The following is a 14396-nucleotide window of genomic DNA, read 5'->3' as shown; positions in this document are numbered from 1 at the left end:
TCTCTGCTGCTGTAATCTGCATTCAAGAAACCCAAGTGCAGGCAGAACAGACTATACCAAATAAATGAATTAGCAACAGATACATGGCACACTGCCACCGTTCTGTCCTTTGCTAATACCAAAATTAGACATTCAAAAATATTGTGCATACTGACTGCTTTACCAGCCAGCTCATTAACAAGAACAATATAAAAGAAATTTTGGTTGATTAGTCAAGCAACCTGACAGGATTAGTTTGACAATTTTGGTTCTTTTTCTCTTTTTCTTCTAATTGTATTAGCCCTTTAACTGAATTGCTAAAGCTTGTGTTAGTTTAATAATCTAACTGAGAACAGGGGAGAAATTTGACTAAAGCCTGAGTAGATAGCTGTGCTGGTGGTAGAGGCAGACACATTTTGGTAAAAGCCCTCCATCATGACCTTGCCTGGACTGAACTGCTGCTTTATTCCCTTGGTTTTTTTTTTTTTTTGGTTTTTTTTTTTTTTTTTAACATGTCTATGTAACCCATACATGTTACAAAGTTAAAGCAATTTGGAAAAGACTAAAAAGTCAAAGTACTTCTATATCTATCGATAAATAGATATTTTAAGTTTACTTATTTGAGAGAGAAAGAGAACATGAAGGGGATGGACAGAGAGAGGAAGAGAGAGAATCCCAAGCAGGCCCTGCACCATGAGCACAGAACCCAATACGGGGCTTGAACTCACAAACTGTGTGATCATGACCTGAGCCGAGATCAAGAGTCAGATGCTCGGGGCGCCTGGGTGGCGCAGTGGGTTAAGCGTCCGACTTCAGCCAGGTCACGATCTCGCGGTCCCTGAGTTCGAGCCCCACGTCAGGCTCTGGGCTGATGGCTCAGAGCCTGGAGCCTGTTTCCGATTCTGTGTCTCCCTCTCTCTCTGCCCCTCCCCCGTTTCCGATTCTGTATCTCCCTCTCTCTCTGCCCCTCCCCCGTTCATGCTCTGTCTCTGTCCCAAAAATAAATAAACGTTGAAAAAAAAAAAAAAAAAAGAGTCAGATGCTCAATTTACTGAGCCACCCAGGCACTCCAAGAAAATATTTACATTTAAGCTTTGATCATTTTATAAGAGAAAATCACCAATACAGTATTCTAAGGAAAAGAAATTTATGAGGGGCAAGCTTCAAATGGGGATGGTTACTCCAGCTCTGTAGAAAGACTATTTTGAGAGGAAGGCTCTCTCCTGAGATTAGGAGGCCCAGGGTGGCCATGAATTCAGGAGGGTATCTTGAATCTCTGGACAAGGCAGAGATAGAATCCAGTTACTCTAGTAGTTAAGAGAGCCGTTGAATGGTAACAACTGTTTCAGTTTTGTTTTCCAGAAGTCCTTTATTATTCCATGCAAATTTCTGCCTGGAATAAAAGAGGCCCAACAGAAGCAATGAAATCTTGCAACACAGGCTTTTTCTAGTTTAATGAGAATCTGCTGTTCAAACTGTGGTCCACAACCAGCAACAATGGTCATGCCTGGGAGCTTGTGGGAAATGCAGAGCTCCAGGTCCCACCTTAGATCTGCTGAATCCTATGCTCATCAAAGGTGGCAACCCCTGGTCTTTTTCCAATCACAATGCCAAAGTAACTTCCAAATAAATGACGTGATAATTTAATTGTGTTTTTATCAGATTTTGAAAATAATATATACTTACTGTGAAAACAACAAAAACATAGGGGAGCCTGAGTGGCTCAATCAGTTAAGCATCTTACTTCAGCTCAGGTCATGATCTCATGGTTCCCAAGTTCGAGCCCCGCATGGGGTTCTGTGCTGACAGCTCAGAGCCCGGAGGCTGCTTCAGATTCTGTGTCTCCCTCTCTCTCTGCCCCTCCCCTTCACACACGCGCATGCGGGCGCGCGCACACACACACACACACACACACACACACACACACTTTCTCTCTCTCTCTTTAAAACAAACATTAAAAAAATTTAAAAACAACATAAGGGCATTATAAAATGTTATAAAATTAAAAAGTGAAAAGTGAAAATCTAATGATGATTTACCAGAGGTGAATACAGCTAACATTTGGATATAGATCTTCCCAGCCTCTTTCTATATGTATATTAAAAATATATATAACTTATATAGGTTGCTTACAATCTGCATTTAAACAGTAGCAATGAGGATATCCTTACATGTCAATAAATGTATTTCATCTTTTTTTTCAATGGAATATTCTATTGTACAATGAAACATAATTCATTTAGGTAATCTTTTCTTATTTAACAAAGAATGAATATATAGTATTTCTTTAAAACAAATTCATGAAAGTAGGGATGCTTGGATAGCTCAGTCAGCAACCGACTCTTGGTTTCGGCTCAGGTCATGATCTCACGGTTCATGAGCCTGAGCCGCACGTCAGGTTCTGCGCTGACAGTGTGGAGCCTGCTTGGGTGTGTCTGTCTCCCTCTGTCTCTCTCTGACTCTCTCTCTGCCCCTCCTGCATGCTCACTCTCTCTCTCTCTTTCAAAAAATAAATTTTAAAAAATAAAATAAAATAATAAAATAAAAATAAAAATAAAAAAATAAAATAAAATCCTGAAGGTAGAATTTCAGGGTCAAAGATAAGTACATCTAAACATTCATGTACTTTAATGGTCTTATTGCTGCCAAATGTTTTTATATCATATCTTAAATATAAATGTTTATGGAAGTGTTTGTGCATGTGTGTCATCAATAATCATTAAATAAAGTGGTATTCGATAATTCATGCCCCTTTTCGATTTTCATATTGATAACCCACTCTCTTCAGGAAACTAGTAACCTAGAAGATAAAACCACAGGTTGTGGTTCAGTCCAGATTCTCTGAAAAGTTTGAGTAAGCTCTAATATCACTCTTGGTGCACTCATTCTCTGTACACACTGTTTGGGTTTTCCCTGTGAGCCTGTCTTTCCATGCCCACTTGCGACTCTGCCCCCCAGAGGTGCCCAGTCAGCTCTGCTGCCCTCACTTTGGGCTCCACACCCTCCAGTGGCTACACGCTGATGTTGAGTGCATCTCTCTCTAGCCCAGATTGGGGCAGTTCCCCTTGACTGCACAGGGTTATTCATCTTAGCTAGCAAACAATCTTCCCTATTATCTTAACATCGCGCAAACATTTTTCAAGATTTAGCTCAACTATCCCATTTTCTGTGAAGGCCTGAATGGCGGCAGGAAGGCTCTCTCTTCTTTGATTCCACGGCTGTCCCAACTTGGTGTAAGACTGTGTAGCAATGTGTCCTTGCTCGGTCACACGACCTCTTCTTAAGCACACAGCTTATTCTCCCATCCTGTTTTCTCAAGCACCAACACTGAACCTGGCATAAGGTAAATAACTGAAGAATGATTCCACACGTGAAACTAGAAACTACTTCCTAGTCCCCTTCACCCTAAGTTAGGAAAAACTGAGACCAAACAAATTAAACACAAACACACAAAAGAGAAAGAGAAAGGAAACAAGAACATTTTAGAAGGCTATATTATCTACTAACTTAATATATTTCCTTAATCAAAGTGCTTAATTTCCAATAAAATTAAATGAAGACTATGTTTCCAGAGAGAAGAAAAACAAAATTTTCTGCTTAGAGTAACTGATAGTTAATGCAAAGTGAAAATCACGCATTTTTCTTTTCTTGTGTTTTTTTTCCCTGTTCGCCAACCATTATTTAAAATTCTGTGCCCATCACTCAAATAAAGAGAGACAGTTGTTCATTCTGAGTTAGGCTTTTGCTTATCTGACCAGCAGGGTCAGGATAATAAATCACTCAACCCCCAGGGAATAACAAAATGCTTAATGGATTTGTGCAGTTACCAGGAAAATAAATAAATAAATAAAGAGAAAAACTTTCAGGATTCAATTCATTTTCAAATACTATATAGTACTTAAGACTGCATGAAGATCATATACAGCTGAAGCAGACAGAAGGGGGAAAAAAATAGACAAGTGACATTTCCATTGGAGAAAAAGATATGGTCACTAAGCTTTGCTCCAAAGGGCCCTTCTGAATACAAGCAGAAAAAAGCCAAAAGAAAAAATTCAAGGTGACGCTCCTCAATCATTTACAGTTCCTTATCTGAGGGGGTAAAAACTGTTTTACTGAATATTCATCACACAGAACGATCTACACTGTAATACTGCTTAAAAGTCAGATATAAATTGCCCATGAAACTTACAAAAACAGTACATGAAACTTACAAAAACTTACAAAAGCAGCTGACACTTCCATGAAAGCTTCTATCCTGAGAATAAAATAATTTCCTTGCCCTACTCTGGTCTTGCTGTGCTGTTTGAAGCAAAATACTTAATTCTGTGTCTCAGGTAGACTGTCTGATGAAACTTGCTTTCATATCCCCTTCACCCTAAGAAATAGTGAAAGTGTCTGACTCCAAAATACTCTAATCTTTAAAAGTGGTTACACACAAGATATAAATTCATACTATAGCTAGGAAACATATGTGAATCTCCCAGCATTGTGCCTGGCACATCAGTTATTTAACAACTGTTATTTACATCCCCTTCTTCTCCAGATAAAATCAAACGTTTTTTGTGTGTGTGTGTTCACTTAAGACAAAATAAGTCAGATTAAAATTGAATTTTTTTTAATTCTTCTAAAGACATGATATCATTCTTCCCCTTGTTTTTGCCCTTTCGTAATATGCATCTGTGTACAGAGTCCTATGTAAACGCTCAGTGCTAGAAAGTAGTGACATGTGTACACACGTCTGGAGATCAGCAGCCTAATACTCAGAGTAGATTTGAAATGATGTTAGGAATTCTGTCACCTCTGAGCAGCAACTTCTGATGGAAGCCCCAGAACTGCCATACTTGGTACGATTTTGGTCTACATACGCTGCAGTTTTGCCTCCGCTGATCTGACATCCAAGCATATGACAACATTTTTGCTTCTTTTACAAGATTTCCTGGAGTTTGCACTCGCTTCATGATCTTGGCGGAGATTTTGCTGCTGAAATAACATACAGAGTCCTCACCAAAGTGGGGTGTTGCCGAAATGCCAGGAAAGTGCTAGCGTGGGCAAAATCTGCGAGCGACAGTCACCACCTCCTACCTGGCCAACCTTGCCTTCCCATAGTTCCTTAAAGTTTTCAGGGAGAGGTGTTATTCTCCCCCCTAAAATAAAAACAGTTCTAATATTCCCTGATTCTTTCTTAAATTCTATCTTTGGGCAAGCTCTGCAACCGAACTTGCTCAAATATGGACCGAAAATCCTTATAGAATATTCCGTACAAATTAAAAACCCTGAATGTAACTTACTTTCCTATCTTCAAGGCTAAAATTAAAACGTCCCCCATATTAATGTTAACCAAGTGCTTTTGCTCTTTAAAATCCATGACCAAAAGGTTTTCCTATCTGGTCAACATCAACTTCTTTTCAGAACAGAAGTTGAGCTTTTTTACTTTTTATTATCATCAGGCGGCATTTGAGTCCCTGACTCGCACTTAAAATACTCAAGGTTTAACACGGCCATATTCTTTCCAAAAGCATTGAACTCATGCTCTCACCAATGGATATTCAATATCATCTTCCTATGTGCTCTCTGAGTGCCAAAATGCCGCTCTTAATGCTGGCAATCCAGCCACGGAAAGGACAGTGCCGGTTTTTCAGAGAGCTTCCCTTCCTAGTGAGTGGAAGTAGATAATAAATGCGTAAGTATGTAACCTGGCAGATGGTGGGCGATAAGATCAAGGGCAAGTTCAAAGCACAGGACAGGAAGCAGTGGAGAAGGAGTTATTCCAGATGGGGCCAAGTGAAGTGGCATGCAATCAGATTCCCAAAGGGAATAAGGAAGCAAAGCGTGCAGATACCTGGAAGAGACCATTCCAAGGAGAGATTCTTCAGCAGAAACATACTTAGGGTACATATGGAAAGCAGGTAGACCAGGTGGCTAATGTGCACCAACAGGGGAGCAAGCGACAGGGAAGGAGACGTGAGAGACAGTTGGTCTAGGATAAGTAGGGCCACTTAGGCCATGACAGTGCCTTCACAAGGAACTCAGAGTGAGTTGAGAAGGCAACAGAGGGCTTGAGGAAGAAGAGTCAGATGATGTGACATCTATTTTAAAGGCTAACCAGCCTGGTATGTGGACAGAACAGATCTCAGAACTAAGAATGGAATAAAAAAGGGGCGCCCGGGTGGCTCAGTCGGCTGGGTGTCTAACTTCGGCTCAGGTCATGATCTCGCTAATGGGTTAGAGCCCTTCATCAGGCTCTGTGCTGACAGTTCAGAGTCTGGAGGCTGCTTTGGATTCTGTGTCTCCCTCTCTCTCTCTGCCCCTCCCCTGATCATGCTTCTCTCTCTGTCTCTCTCTCAAAATAAAAAAACATTGAAAAATATTTTTTTAAAAAGTGGAATTAAAAAAAAAAAAGAGTAGCTAAGGAGTGTTTCTTAGGGAGCCCGTAAGGGAGGAGATGAGAAATGGTTAGATTAAGGATGTACTTGGGGGTGCCTGGATGTGTCAGTCTGTTAAGCATCCAACTTCAGCTCAGGTCATGATCTCACAGTCTGTGAGTTCGAGCCCCATATCGGGCTCTGTGTTGACAGTGTGGAGCCAGGAGCCTAGAACCTGCTTTGAGTTCTGTGTCTCCCTCTCTCTCTCTGCCCCTCCCCTGCTCACTCATGCATGCTCTCTCTCTCAAAAATAAATAAACACTAAAAAAATTTAAAAACAAAAGGATGTACTTCAATGTATTTCACATCCCACTAGATGTGGGATATGGAGAAAAAAAAAATAATAATTCAAAGATGACTCCAAAGGCCTTGGTCTGAGTAACAGACAAAAGCGAGCTGCCATTTACCAAGACGTGGAGTAGGCTGTAGTCGGAGGAAAATCAAGACTTCAGGGTTGAATACAGTTACATCTGAGTTGCCCATTAGTGATATTAAGTTCAAATGTCAAATAGGTAGTAGGATTTGTGAGAACGGCACACAGAAGAGGTTTCCAGGCTGGAAAGGAAAAGTGAATGCCATTGGGTGACTGTGGAAAGTATCATAATCCAACTGTGCTGGCCAGCTCTTCCTGCAATGACGCTATGTTAAAAAACAAACAAACAAACAAACAAAAAAAAAAAAACAACAACACCTCAAAATCACGTGGCATCCAATCAGCAGTCACTTTTCTAGCCTGTAGGTAGGGACGCCTCCACCTAAGGCTGCAGTGTGGCTGGCTTGACTCTAAGCCTTGGGTCAGGTTTACCTCTGATCTGTCTCATTCCAGGACCCACGTTCATAGCTGACGTCATGACCTTACCAAGACGGTCACACCAGAGAGCCACAAGAAATATACGATGCCTTTTAAGGCTTTGTCTCAGAACCTGGGTACCCTAGCACTTCTGCTCACATTCCATTAGCCAAGTGACTTAGTGAAACCCAGTGTCAATACAGCCGAGTAAGATTCTTACTTGACCTATAATTGCAGGAAATGCAAAATCACATGGCAAAGGACACATAAATTTCTGACACAGGAAAGGCCTGAAGAATTAACTGGAACAGTAATCCAGTCTACCTTTCCACTCACACTGTAGCCTTAGCTGCAGCTCACAACAAAAGACTTCTCTCAGGTCCTGTAATCTTTTAACCCAATGAGTTTCTTCCAATACCTATTTTTGAAAGCCACTTACAAATGTATTTGAGGTAATTATGATTGGATTTCTTTCACTACAGGAAAAACAGGTTGGTATTTTCTAATAGCATGGTATACATCATACATTAAATACTATTTCTTTAAAAAATGTCTTTATCAGTGCTTCTCAAACTATTTGTGGGGAAGGGATTTTTTTTTTTATTTCAACAAGGCATAGACCTATAATTTTACAGAACACAATAAAATTAATTGTTAAGACTGCCTTTTTTTTTAAAAAAAGCAAAGATATATAACATTCAACTCCATGTTTTTAGGAAAGTACTTGGTCACTCTGCTATAAGAGTTTCTAAATATTCTCAATTTCTATACTTGTCTTGCTGAAGATAACAGTTCATAGAATGGCATCAGCCCATGCACCACACTCTGAAAAGTACTGCCCTAAATGATTCTATCGCAACCAGACCCCTTTGCCCCAAAATCTTAGTGTCACTAAATAACAGCAGTTGGAACACAAAACTTAGTTGCCAAGGACTTAAAAATGAATTCACTTATACCCAAGTTTACTAAACTATTAATTCAATTTGCCAGGCTCTTTTGGTCCTCAGGATTCCATGCTTCAGTTATTAAGTAAAAAGGAACAAAAGGGGGGGGAACTCTGTCAAATAGCCATATCCTGCTTTATGATTTTTACTATGTTTTTCTTGATTCTTATGGCAATGCTTTTCAGATTTTCCACCCATGCTGTACACACACAAATTACTAAAATCTCCTGGCCACATCCTGAGGCTACCTTAATTGACTGTTATCAAGCTGTGCTTTTTAAATGTTCCAGCATTTGATCTTTTTAAAATGCTTCTGAGACTTAACTGATGTCAAACTGGCTGGTCTAATTTCCTGCTATGTCTTTAGATCCTTTTTTAAAAAATAATTGGGTGTTGAATTAGGTTTTTTTTTTCTTCCTTCCTCAAGGGATCACTACTAAATTTAGTTAAGCTCTGACCAACAAAAAAAATTCCATTCTGTCCCATTAATTTGCTATACTTGGACTTACTGTCTCTCAAGTCATAAGCTACCATGGAGTACCCCCCCAAAATTAAGCCAGGTTTACTCAGCCCTAGTGAAAAGGGTCTTTATGGACATGGAAGTATTTAGATGATCTAGATACCACATTTGAGAATGGGATCTGCTGAGCCTTGTCTGGACCAAAAGCAGCATCCAGGAGTCCTTTGTGTGGTGAAAGAGGAAGACCAAAGAGTGATGACATTGATTCTAATACTGAAACAATGACTTACTTCTAAAAATGTCCTCAGTAAAACATATACCACACCTGTCGAAGACTCACAACTAGCAACCAAGGCTTCTGGACTATTTCACAGTTGTGAATAGTGAGGGGGCACTCTGAAGTATTCAACACTGGAGGCATACCTTCCAATTGTGCCTAAGCTTCTTTGTTTTTTCATTGTCATAGTTTGTGATTTAAAGCAAAATGAAATTCATCAATACTGAATCGTTCTGTTTTCTTTTGGAAACTCTTTCTTTCTAAATAGTAATGAACAGCCGAAGCTCTACTCCTCCAGAACAAGATATTTATTTCGGGCTGTATGAATGCAATGCCAACAAATCAACTGAGTAACCAATCAAAAGTATTGAAAAGCAAATAAAATCAGTATGCAGTTCAGCTAGATTGTTCAGTCAACTCAGACAAAAGAGTTGATCCTAGGGACAAATGAGACACAATTTTTAAGACAACTTTAAATTCACGTTTTATCTCCCAGAGAACCTTGCATTTATAAGAACTCAAGTAATTGCTAAAAATATATTAAAAGTTGTTTTTAGGGGTGCTTGAGTGGCTCAGTCAGTTGAGTGTCCAACTTCGGCTCAGGTCATGATCTCACGATTCGTGGGTTTGAGCCCCGCATCGGGCTTGGGGCTGACAGCTCAGAGCCTGGAGGCTGCTTTGGATTCTGTGTCTCCCTCTCCCTCGGCCCCTCCCCTGCTCGCTCGCTCGCTCTCGCTCTCTCTCTCTCTCTCTCTCTCAAAAAGTAAATAAACATTAAAAAAAAATTTTTAAGTCATTTTAATGTTTCTAAAATGGTGTTTAAAATATTTATCCAGGGGCGCCTGGGTGGCTTAGTCGGTTAAGTGTCCAACTTCAGCCCAGATCATGATCTCGTGGTTTGTGGGTTCAAGCCCGACGTCGGGCTCTGGGCTGACAGCTCGGAGCCTGGAGCCTGCTTTGGATTCTGTGTCTTCTCCTCTCTCTGCCTCTCCCATGCTCAGTCTCTGTCTCTCAATAATAAATAAACATTTAAATTTTTTTTTAATATTTATCCAAATAGTGTACTCATAGGTGCAATTTACAGTAAGAAAATATTTAAATGTTTTGTAGAATCCAAATGCTAAGTAGTTGTGTTTTGTCCTCAGCTTTATTTAGAATGATAATTGGAAATGCCAACTCCTCCATATTTTAGCCAGATTTTCCCCCAGAAAGACCCTAGGAATTCTACCTTCTCTCCTCAACCACCCTTGTTCACATTTTGTAGCTCCTACTCCACAGAAGGCATGCTGAGCCATATGGGCCCCTAACACTGCAGATGAACCAAGAAGCTCAAGTTTATAAACTCTTCTCAAAGGAGGCTTTGTGCTAGGTACCACCAAGAAACTCGGAACAACTGACAGACCATATTTTATTTAAAGTATAATTTGGGGGCGCCTGGGTGGCTCAGTCAGGTGAGCATCTGACTCTTGATTTCGGTTCAGGTTGTGATCTCAGGGTCATGGGATCAAGTCCCACATCTGGCTCCAAGCTCAGCAGGGAGCCTGCTTAAGATTCTCCCTCTCTCTCTCTCTCTCTCCCTCTCTCCCTTTGTTCCTCTCCTCCACTCATGCTCTCTCTCTCATCAAAACAATAATAATAATAAAGTATAATTTTATATCCAAAAAATATTACGTAAAGGGCAGACTACAAAATATAAAACAGAAATAATAATCAAAATTTGTTTAGATGAGGGGCAGCTGGGTGGCTCAGTTGGTTAAGCCTCTGACTTTGACTCAGGTCATGATCTCACAGTTTGTGAGTTTGAGCCCCATGTAAGCTCTGTGCTGACAGCTCAGAGCCTGAAACCTGCTTCAAATTCTGTGTCTTCCTCTCTCTCTGCCCCTCTCCTGCTTGCACTCTGTTTCTCTCTCTCTCTCTCAAAAATAAGTAAACATTTAAAAAAAAATTTTTAATAAAAAAATCTGTTGGGATGGTACTATATATACATATGTGTTTATATAAATTGAGATTTCTGTTACTAGCATATATTAATAGAAGCAACAATAGCTTTCAAGAAAAGATCCCAATAAATCTAAGAATGTTGTTGTATTTGTCTGTTTGGGCTGCCATAACACAATAATACCATAGACTGGGTGGCTTCTACATCAGAAGTTTATTTTCTCACAGTCCTGGGGGCTAGAAATCCAAAATCAAGGTACAGTCAGGGTTGGTTTCTATTGAGACCCATCTTCCTAGCTTATAGATGGCCACTTTCTCTCTGTATCCTCATCTGGCCTCTTCTCTATATGAAAAACTAGAAAGATCTATGGTGTTTCCTCTTCTTCTTATAAGGATACAATCCTATCAGATGAGGGCCCCACCCTGATTTTAACTTTAATTACCTCCCTACGGAACCTATCTCCATAAACAGTCACCTTGGGGGTCAGGGCATCAATATTCGGAGGGGCAGGGTTGCACAATTCAGTCCATAAAATTTGCAAATCATAAAATAAGCATATAGAAACAATGGGAACCTGGGGCGCCTGGGTGGCGCAGTCGGTTAAGCGTCCGACTTCAACCAGGTCACGATCTCGCGGTCAGTGAGTTCGAGCCCCGCGTCGGGCTCTGGGCTGATGGCTCACAGCCTGGAGCCTGTTTCCGATTCTGTGTCTCCCTCTTTCTCTGCCCCTCCCCCGTTCATGCTGTCTCTCTCTGTCCCAAAAATAAATAAACATTGAAAAAAAAAAATTAAAAAAAAAAAAAAAACAATGGGAACCTTTATTTAATAAATAATATTCAGAAAACTATGCTTTACTCCACTCCAAATTCTAAGCAGATTAAAATTAAACCACAAGGAAGTGTTTATCATAACAAAAGATTCAAATAAAAGGATAAATTATAAATGAAAAGGTCAAAATAGATAAGATTAAGAAAAGTAAAACACCTGTGTACCAATAATGTAACAATATTTAAATAAAAAGGAAAGCGAGAGCTCATGGAAAGACACAGAAAAGAGATATGAGAGATAAATATATATTCTTATACCTTATATACTTATATATAATAAACATAAGGTACCTATAAAATGTTTGAGTACTGCTAAGAGTTCATTAGAGAGATGCAAAATAAAGGAAATACAAGTATGAGACAAACAAGATAAAAATCTATCCTATTTATCAAGCTTAGTGAAAATTAAAGTAATAATTAGTAATACTTCACACCCAATAATCTCCAGAGCTATTTTTAAAAAATACCTAAATGCTGAGAGTAATGCAGGAAACATATTCTAAAGCACTGTCTAGAGACTGAAAATTATAGAATTATTTTAAGAAAGCATTTGGAAAATACATATCAAAAATGTTAAAAATATTTCCCGTCCACTGAAGTCAATAATCCATTATTTGAAACATACTGCTATTAAAAAAAACCCAAAAGCTATACAATGATAGTCCTCACTTCTGAAGCAGACACTGTTCGCTCCCTACTTAACCATCCGTGATGCTTAATTTTATGTATCAACTTGACTGGGCCATGGGGGCCCATATCTTGGGTCAAACATTATTCTGGGAGTTTCTGTGAGTGTGTTTTTGGATAAGATTAACATTTAAGGGGCGCCTGGGTGGCTCAGTCGGTTAAGCATCTGACTTTGTCTCAGGTCATAGTGTCATAGTTCATGAGTTTGAGCCCCGTGTCAGGCTCTGTGCTGACAGCTCAGAACCTGGAGCCTGCTTTGGATTCTGTGTCTCCCTCTCTCTCTGCTCCTCCTGAACTCATGCTCTGTCCCTCTCAAAAATGAATAAACATTAAAAAAATTTAATAAGAAAATATTTAAATTGGTAGATTAAGTAGATTGCCCTCCATAATGTGGGTGGGCCTTGTCTAATTAGTGGAAGGCCTGAATAAGACAGAAAGGCTGACCCTGAACCTAGCAAGAGAGAATTCTCCTGCCTGATGGCCTTCATACTAGGACATCAGCTTTTTTCCTTGCCTTCAGACTTGAACTGAAAAATCAGCTCTTCCTAGGTTAGAAACCTGCCAGTCTCCAGAATGGCACGACACCACTGTCCTTTCTGGTTCTGAGACCTTTGGAGTCAGAACTAAACCATCAGCTCTCCTGAGTCTCCAGCTCGCTGACTCACCCTGCAGACCTTGGGACTTGTCCACATCCATAATCAAGTGAGCCAGTTCTTTATACTAAATTATATAGATGGATAATACAGAGGTATATAGATATCTATCTCCCATTGGTTCTGTTCTTCTGGAGAACCGTGACTAATACACCACCATTTCCACTCCCTGTTTGCCAGGTGAAATCTCTGGTGTGTATGTGGGGGGAGGGGGGTTGATGTGCCTAGTCCTAGAACAGAATCATGTCCGCCCCAGTCAATCACTATAATTCTGTTGTTTGCAGAGCTAAGTCTTGTGTAGACAGATCACCTGATTCTGGCTACGAAACAGTGGAGTCTGTTGGAAGCTCCTAGGGAAAGGTGAAAAAGAGAACCATAAAGAAAGAGGCCCTTTCTTCTCCCACCCTATTCCCTCTGGCTTGGAGGCTGCCCTGTGATGATGTGACATTTGAAGCCGTGGCAGTCACCTTGTACACATGAGGCACGCAGAGAATTGCAAAGAAAGCTGATGCTGATCCCAAGCACTGCTGTGTAGCCATTAACAGGCCCTGGTTTATGTAAACAGCAAATAATACTTGTGGCTTAAGCCACGGTTAATGAGGCTTTCTCTTAATTTCAGATTCAAATATCCTAAATTATATCATTTACTTCTTTCCTCACTCATTTATAACGACCAAAATATGTGGTAATTACCTACATCACATGAGAACAGTAAAGCAAACTCTCATATGTCAACTCAGTGGGAGCTTATCCAGGCATAAAGGATAAACACCACAGCCACGCAACAACACGGCAAAGCCCTGTCTCAAGTAAAGGATAATGTTTACAAAATAAGGCTAAATCTTGCTTCATAAAAATAAAATAAATTGGGGATACATATGCAAGCATAATGTTAAATGTAAAAACACTATTGCAGAGTGTTATGGATTATAAAATACCGCTTAAATACATTTTGTTCAAGCACACATATGTATTGAATAGAGAGTCCTAAACCATAAAAGCATAATAGTATGATTTGGAAAGATGCCAAATTCGTATTAGATTCGCCTCTAGGAAGAGTTCAAAGGGACTGGATCAGAGGGTCAGAAACAAAATTATCTATTGTTTATTTCTCTAAAAAGGAACACATTTTAAACAAACATCATGAGCGCTAACATTTATTCATTTTAAATAGTAGATACAGGTGTTATATTTTGTCCTTTTCTCTATTAAATGTTGCATAAACTAAATACAATGCATACAGATATAGATAAGCAAACATAAATAGCTTTTAATAGTATTGCAATGGAAAAAATTATTTCATTTCCTAATATTAAAAAATATTAACTACAAGCTATTTCTAAAGTGTGATTCAAAACCTGTACAGGTCGTGTAGTTGAAAAGGCACGGAGCTGATTGTGAAGTGACTTATTTTCTAG

At 39.6% G+C, this 14396-nt stretch overlaps 1 long non-coding RNA gene across 2 annotated transcripts in view; it reads right to left on the bottom strand.

The window, feature by feature from the left end:
- The window catches only part of LOC123381495, a 656019-nt gene that overhangs the window by 308148 nt on the left and 333475 nt on the right, over window positions 1-14396 (bottom strand). The window lies entirely within an intron of this gene.

The sequence above is a fragment of the Felis catus genome, chromosome D4, assembly GCF_018350175.1.
Source record: "Felis catus isolate Fca126 chromosome D4, F.catus_Fca126_mat1.0, whole genome shotgun sequence".
NCBI lineage: Eukaryota > Metazoa > Chordata > Mammalia > Carnivora > Felidae > Felis > Felis catus.
The sequence above is the reverse complement of the archived record's forward strand: the minus strand, read 5'-3'. Positions and strand labels throughout refer to the sequence as shown.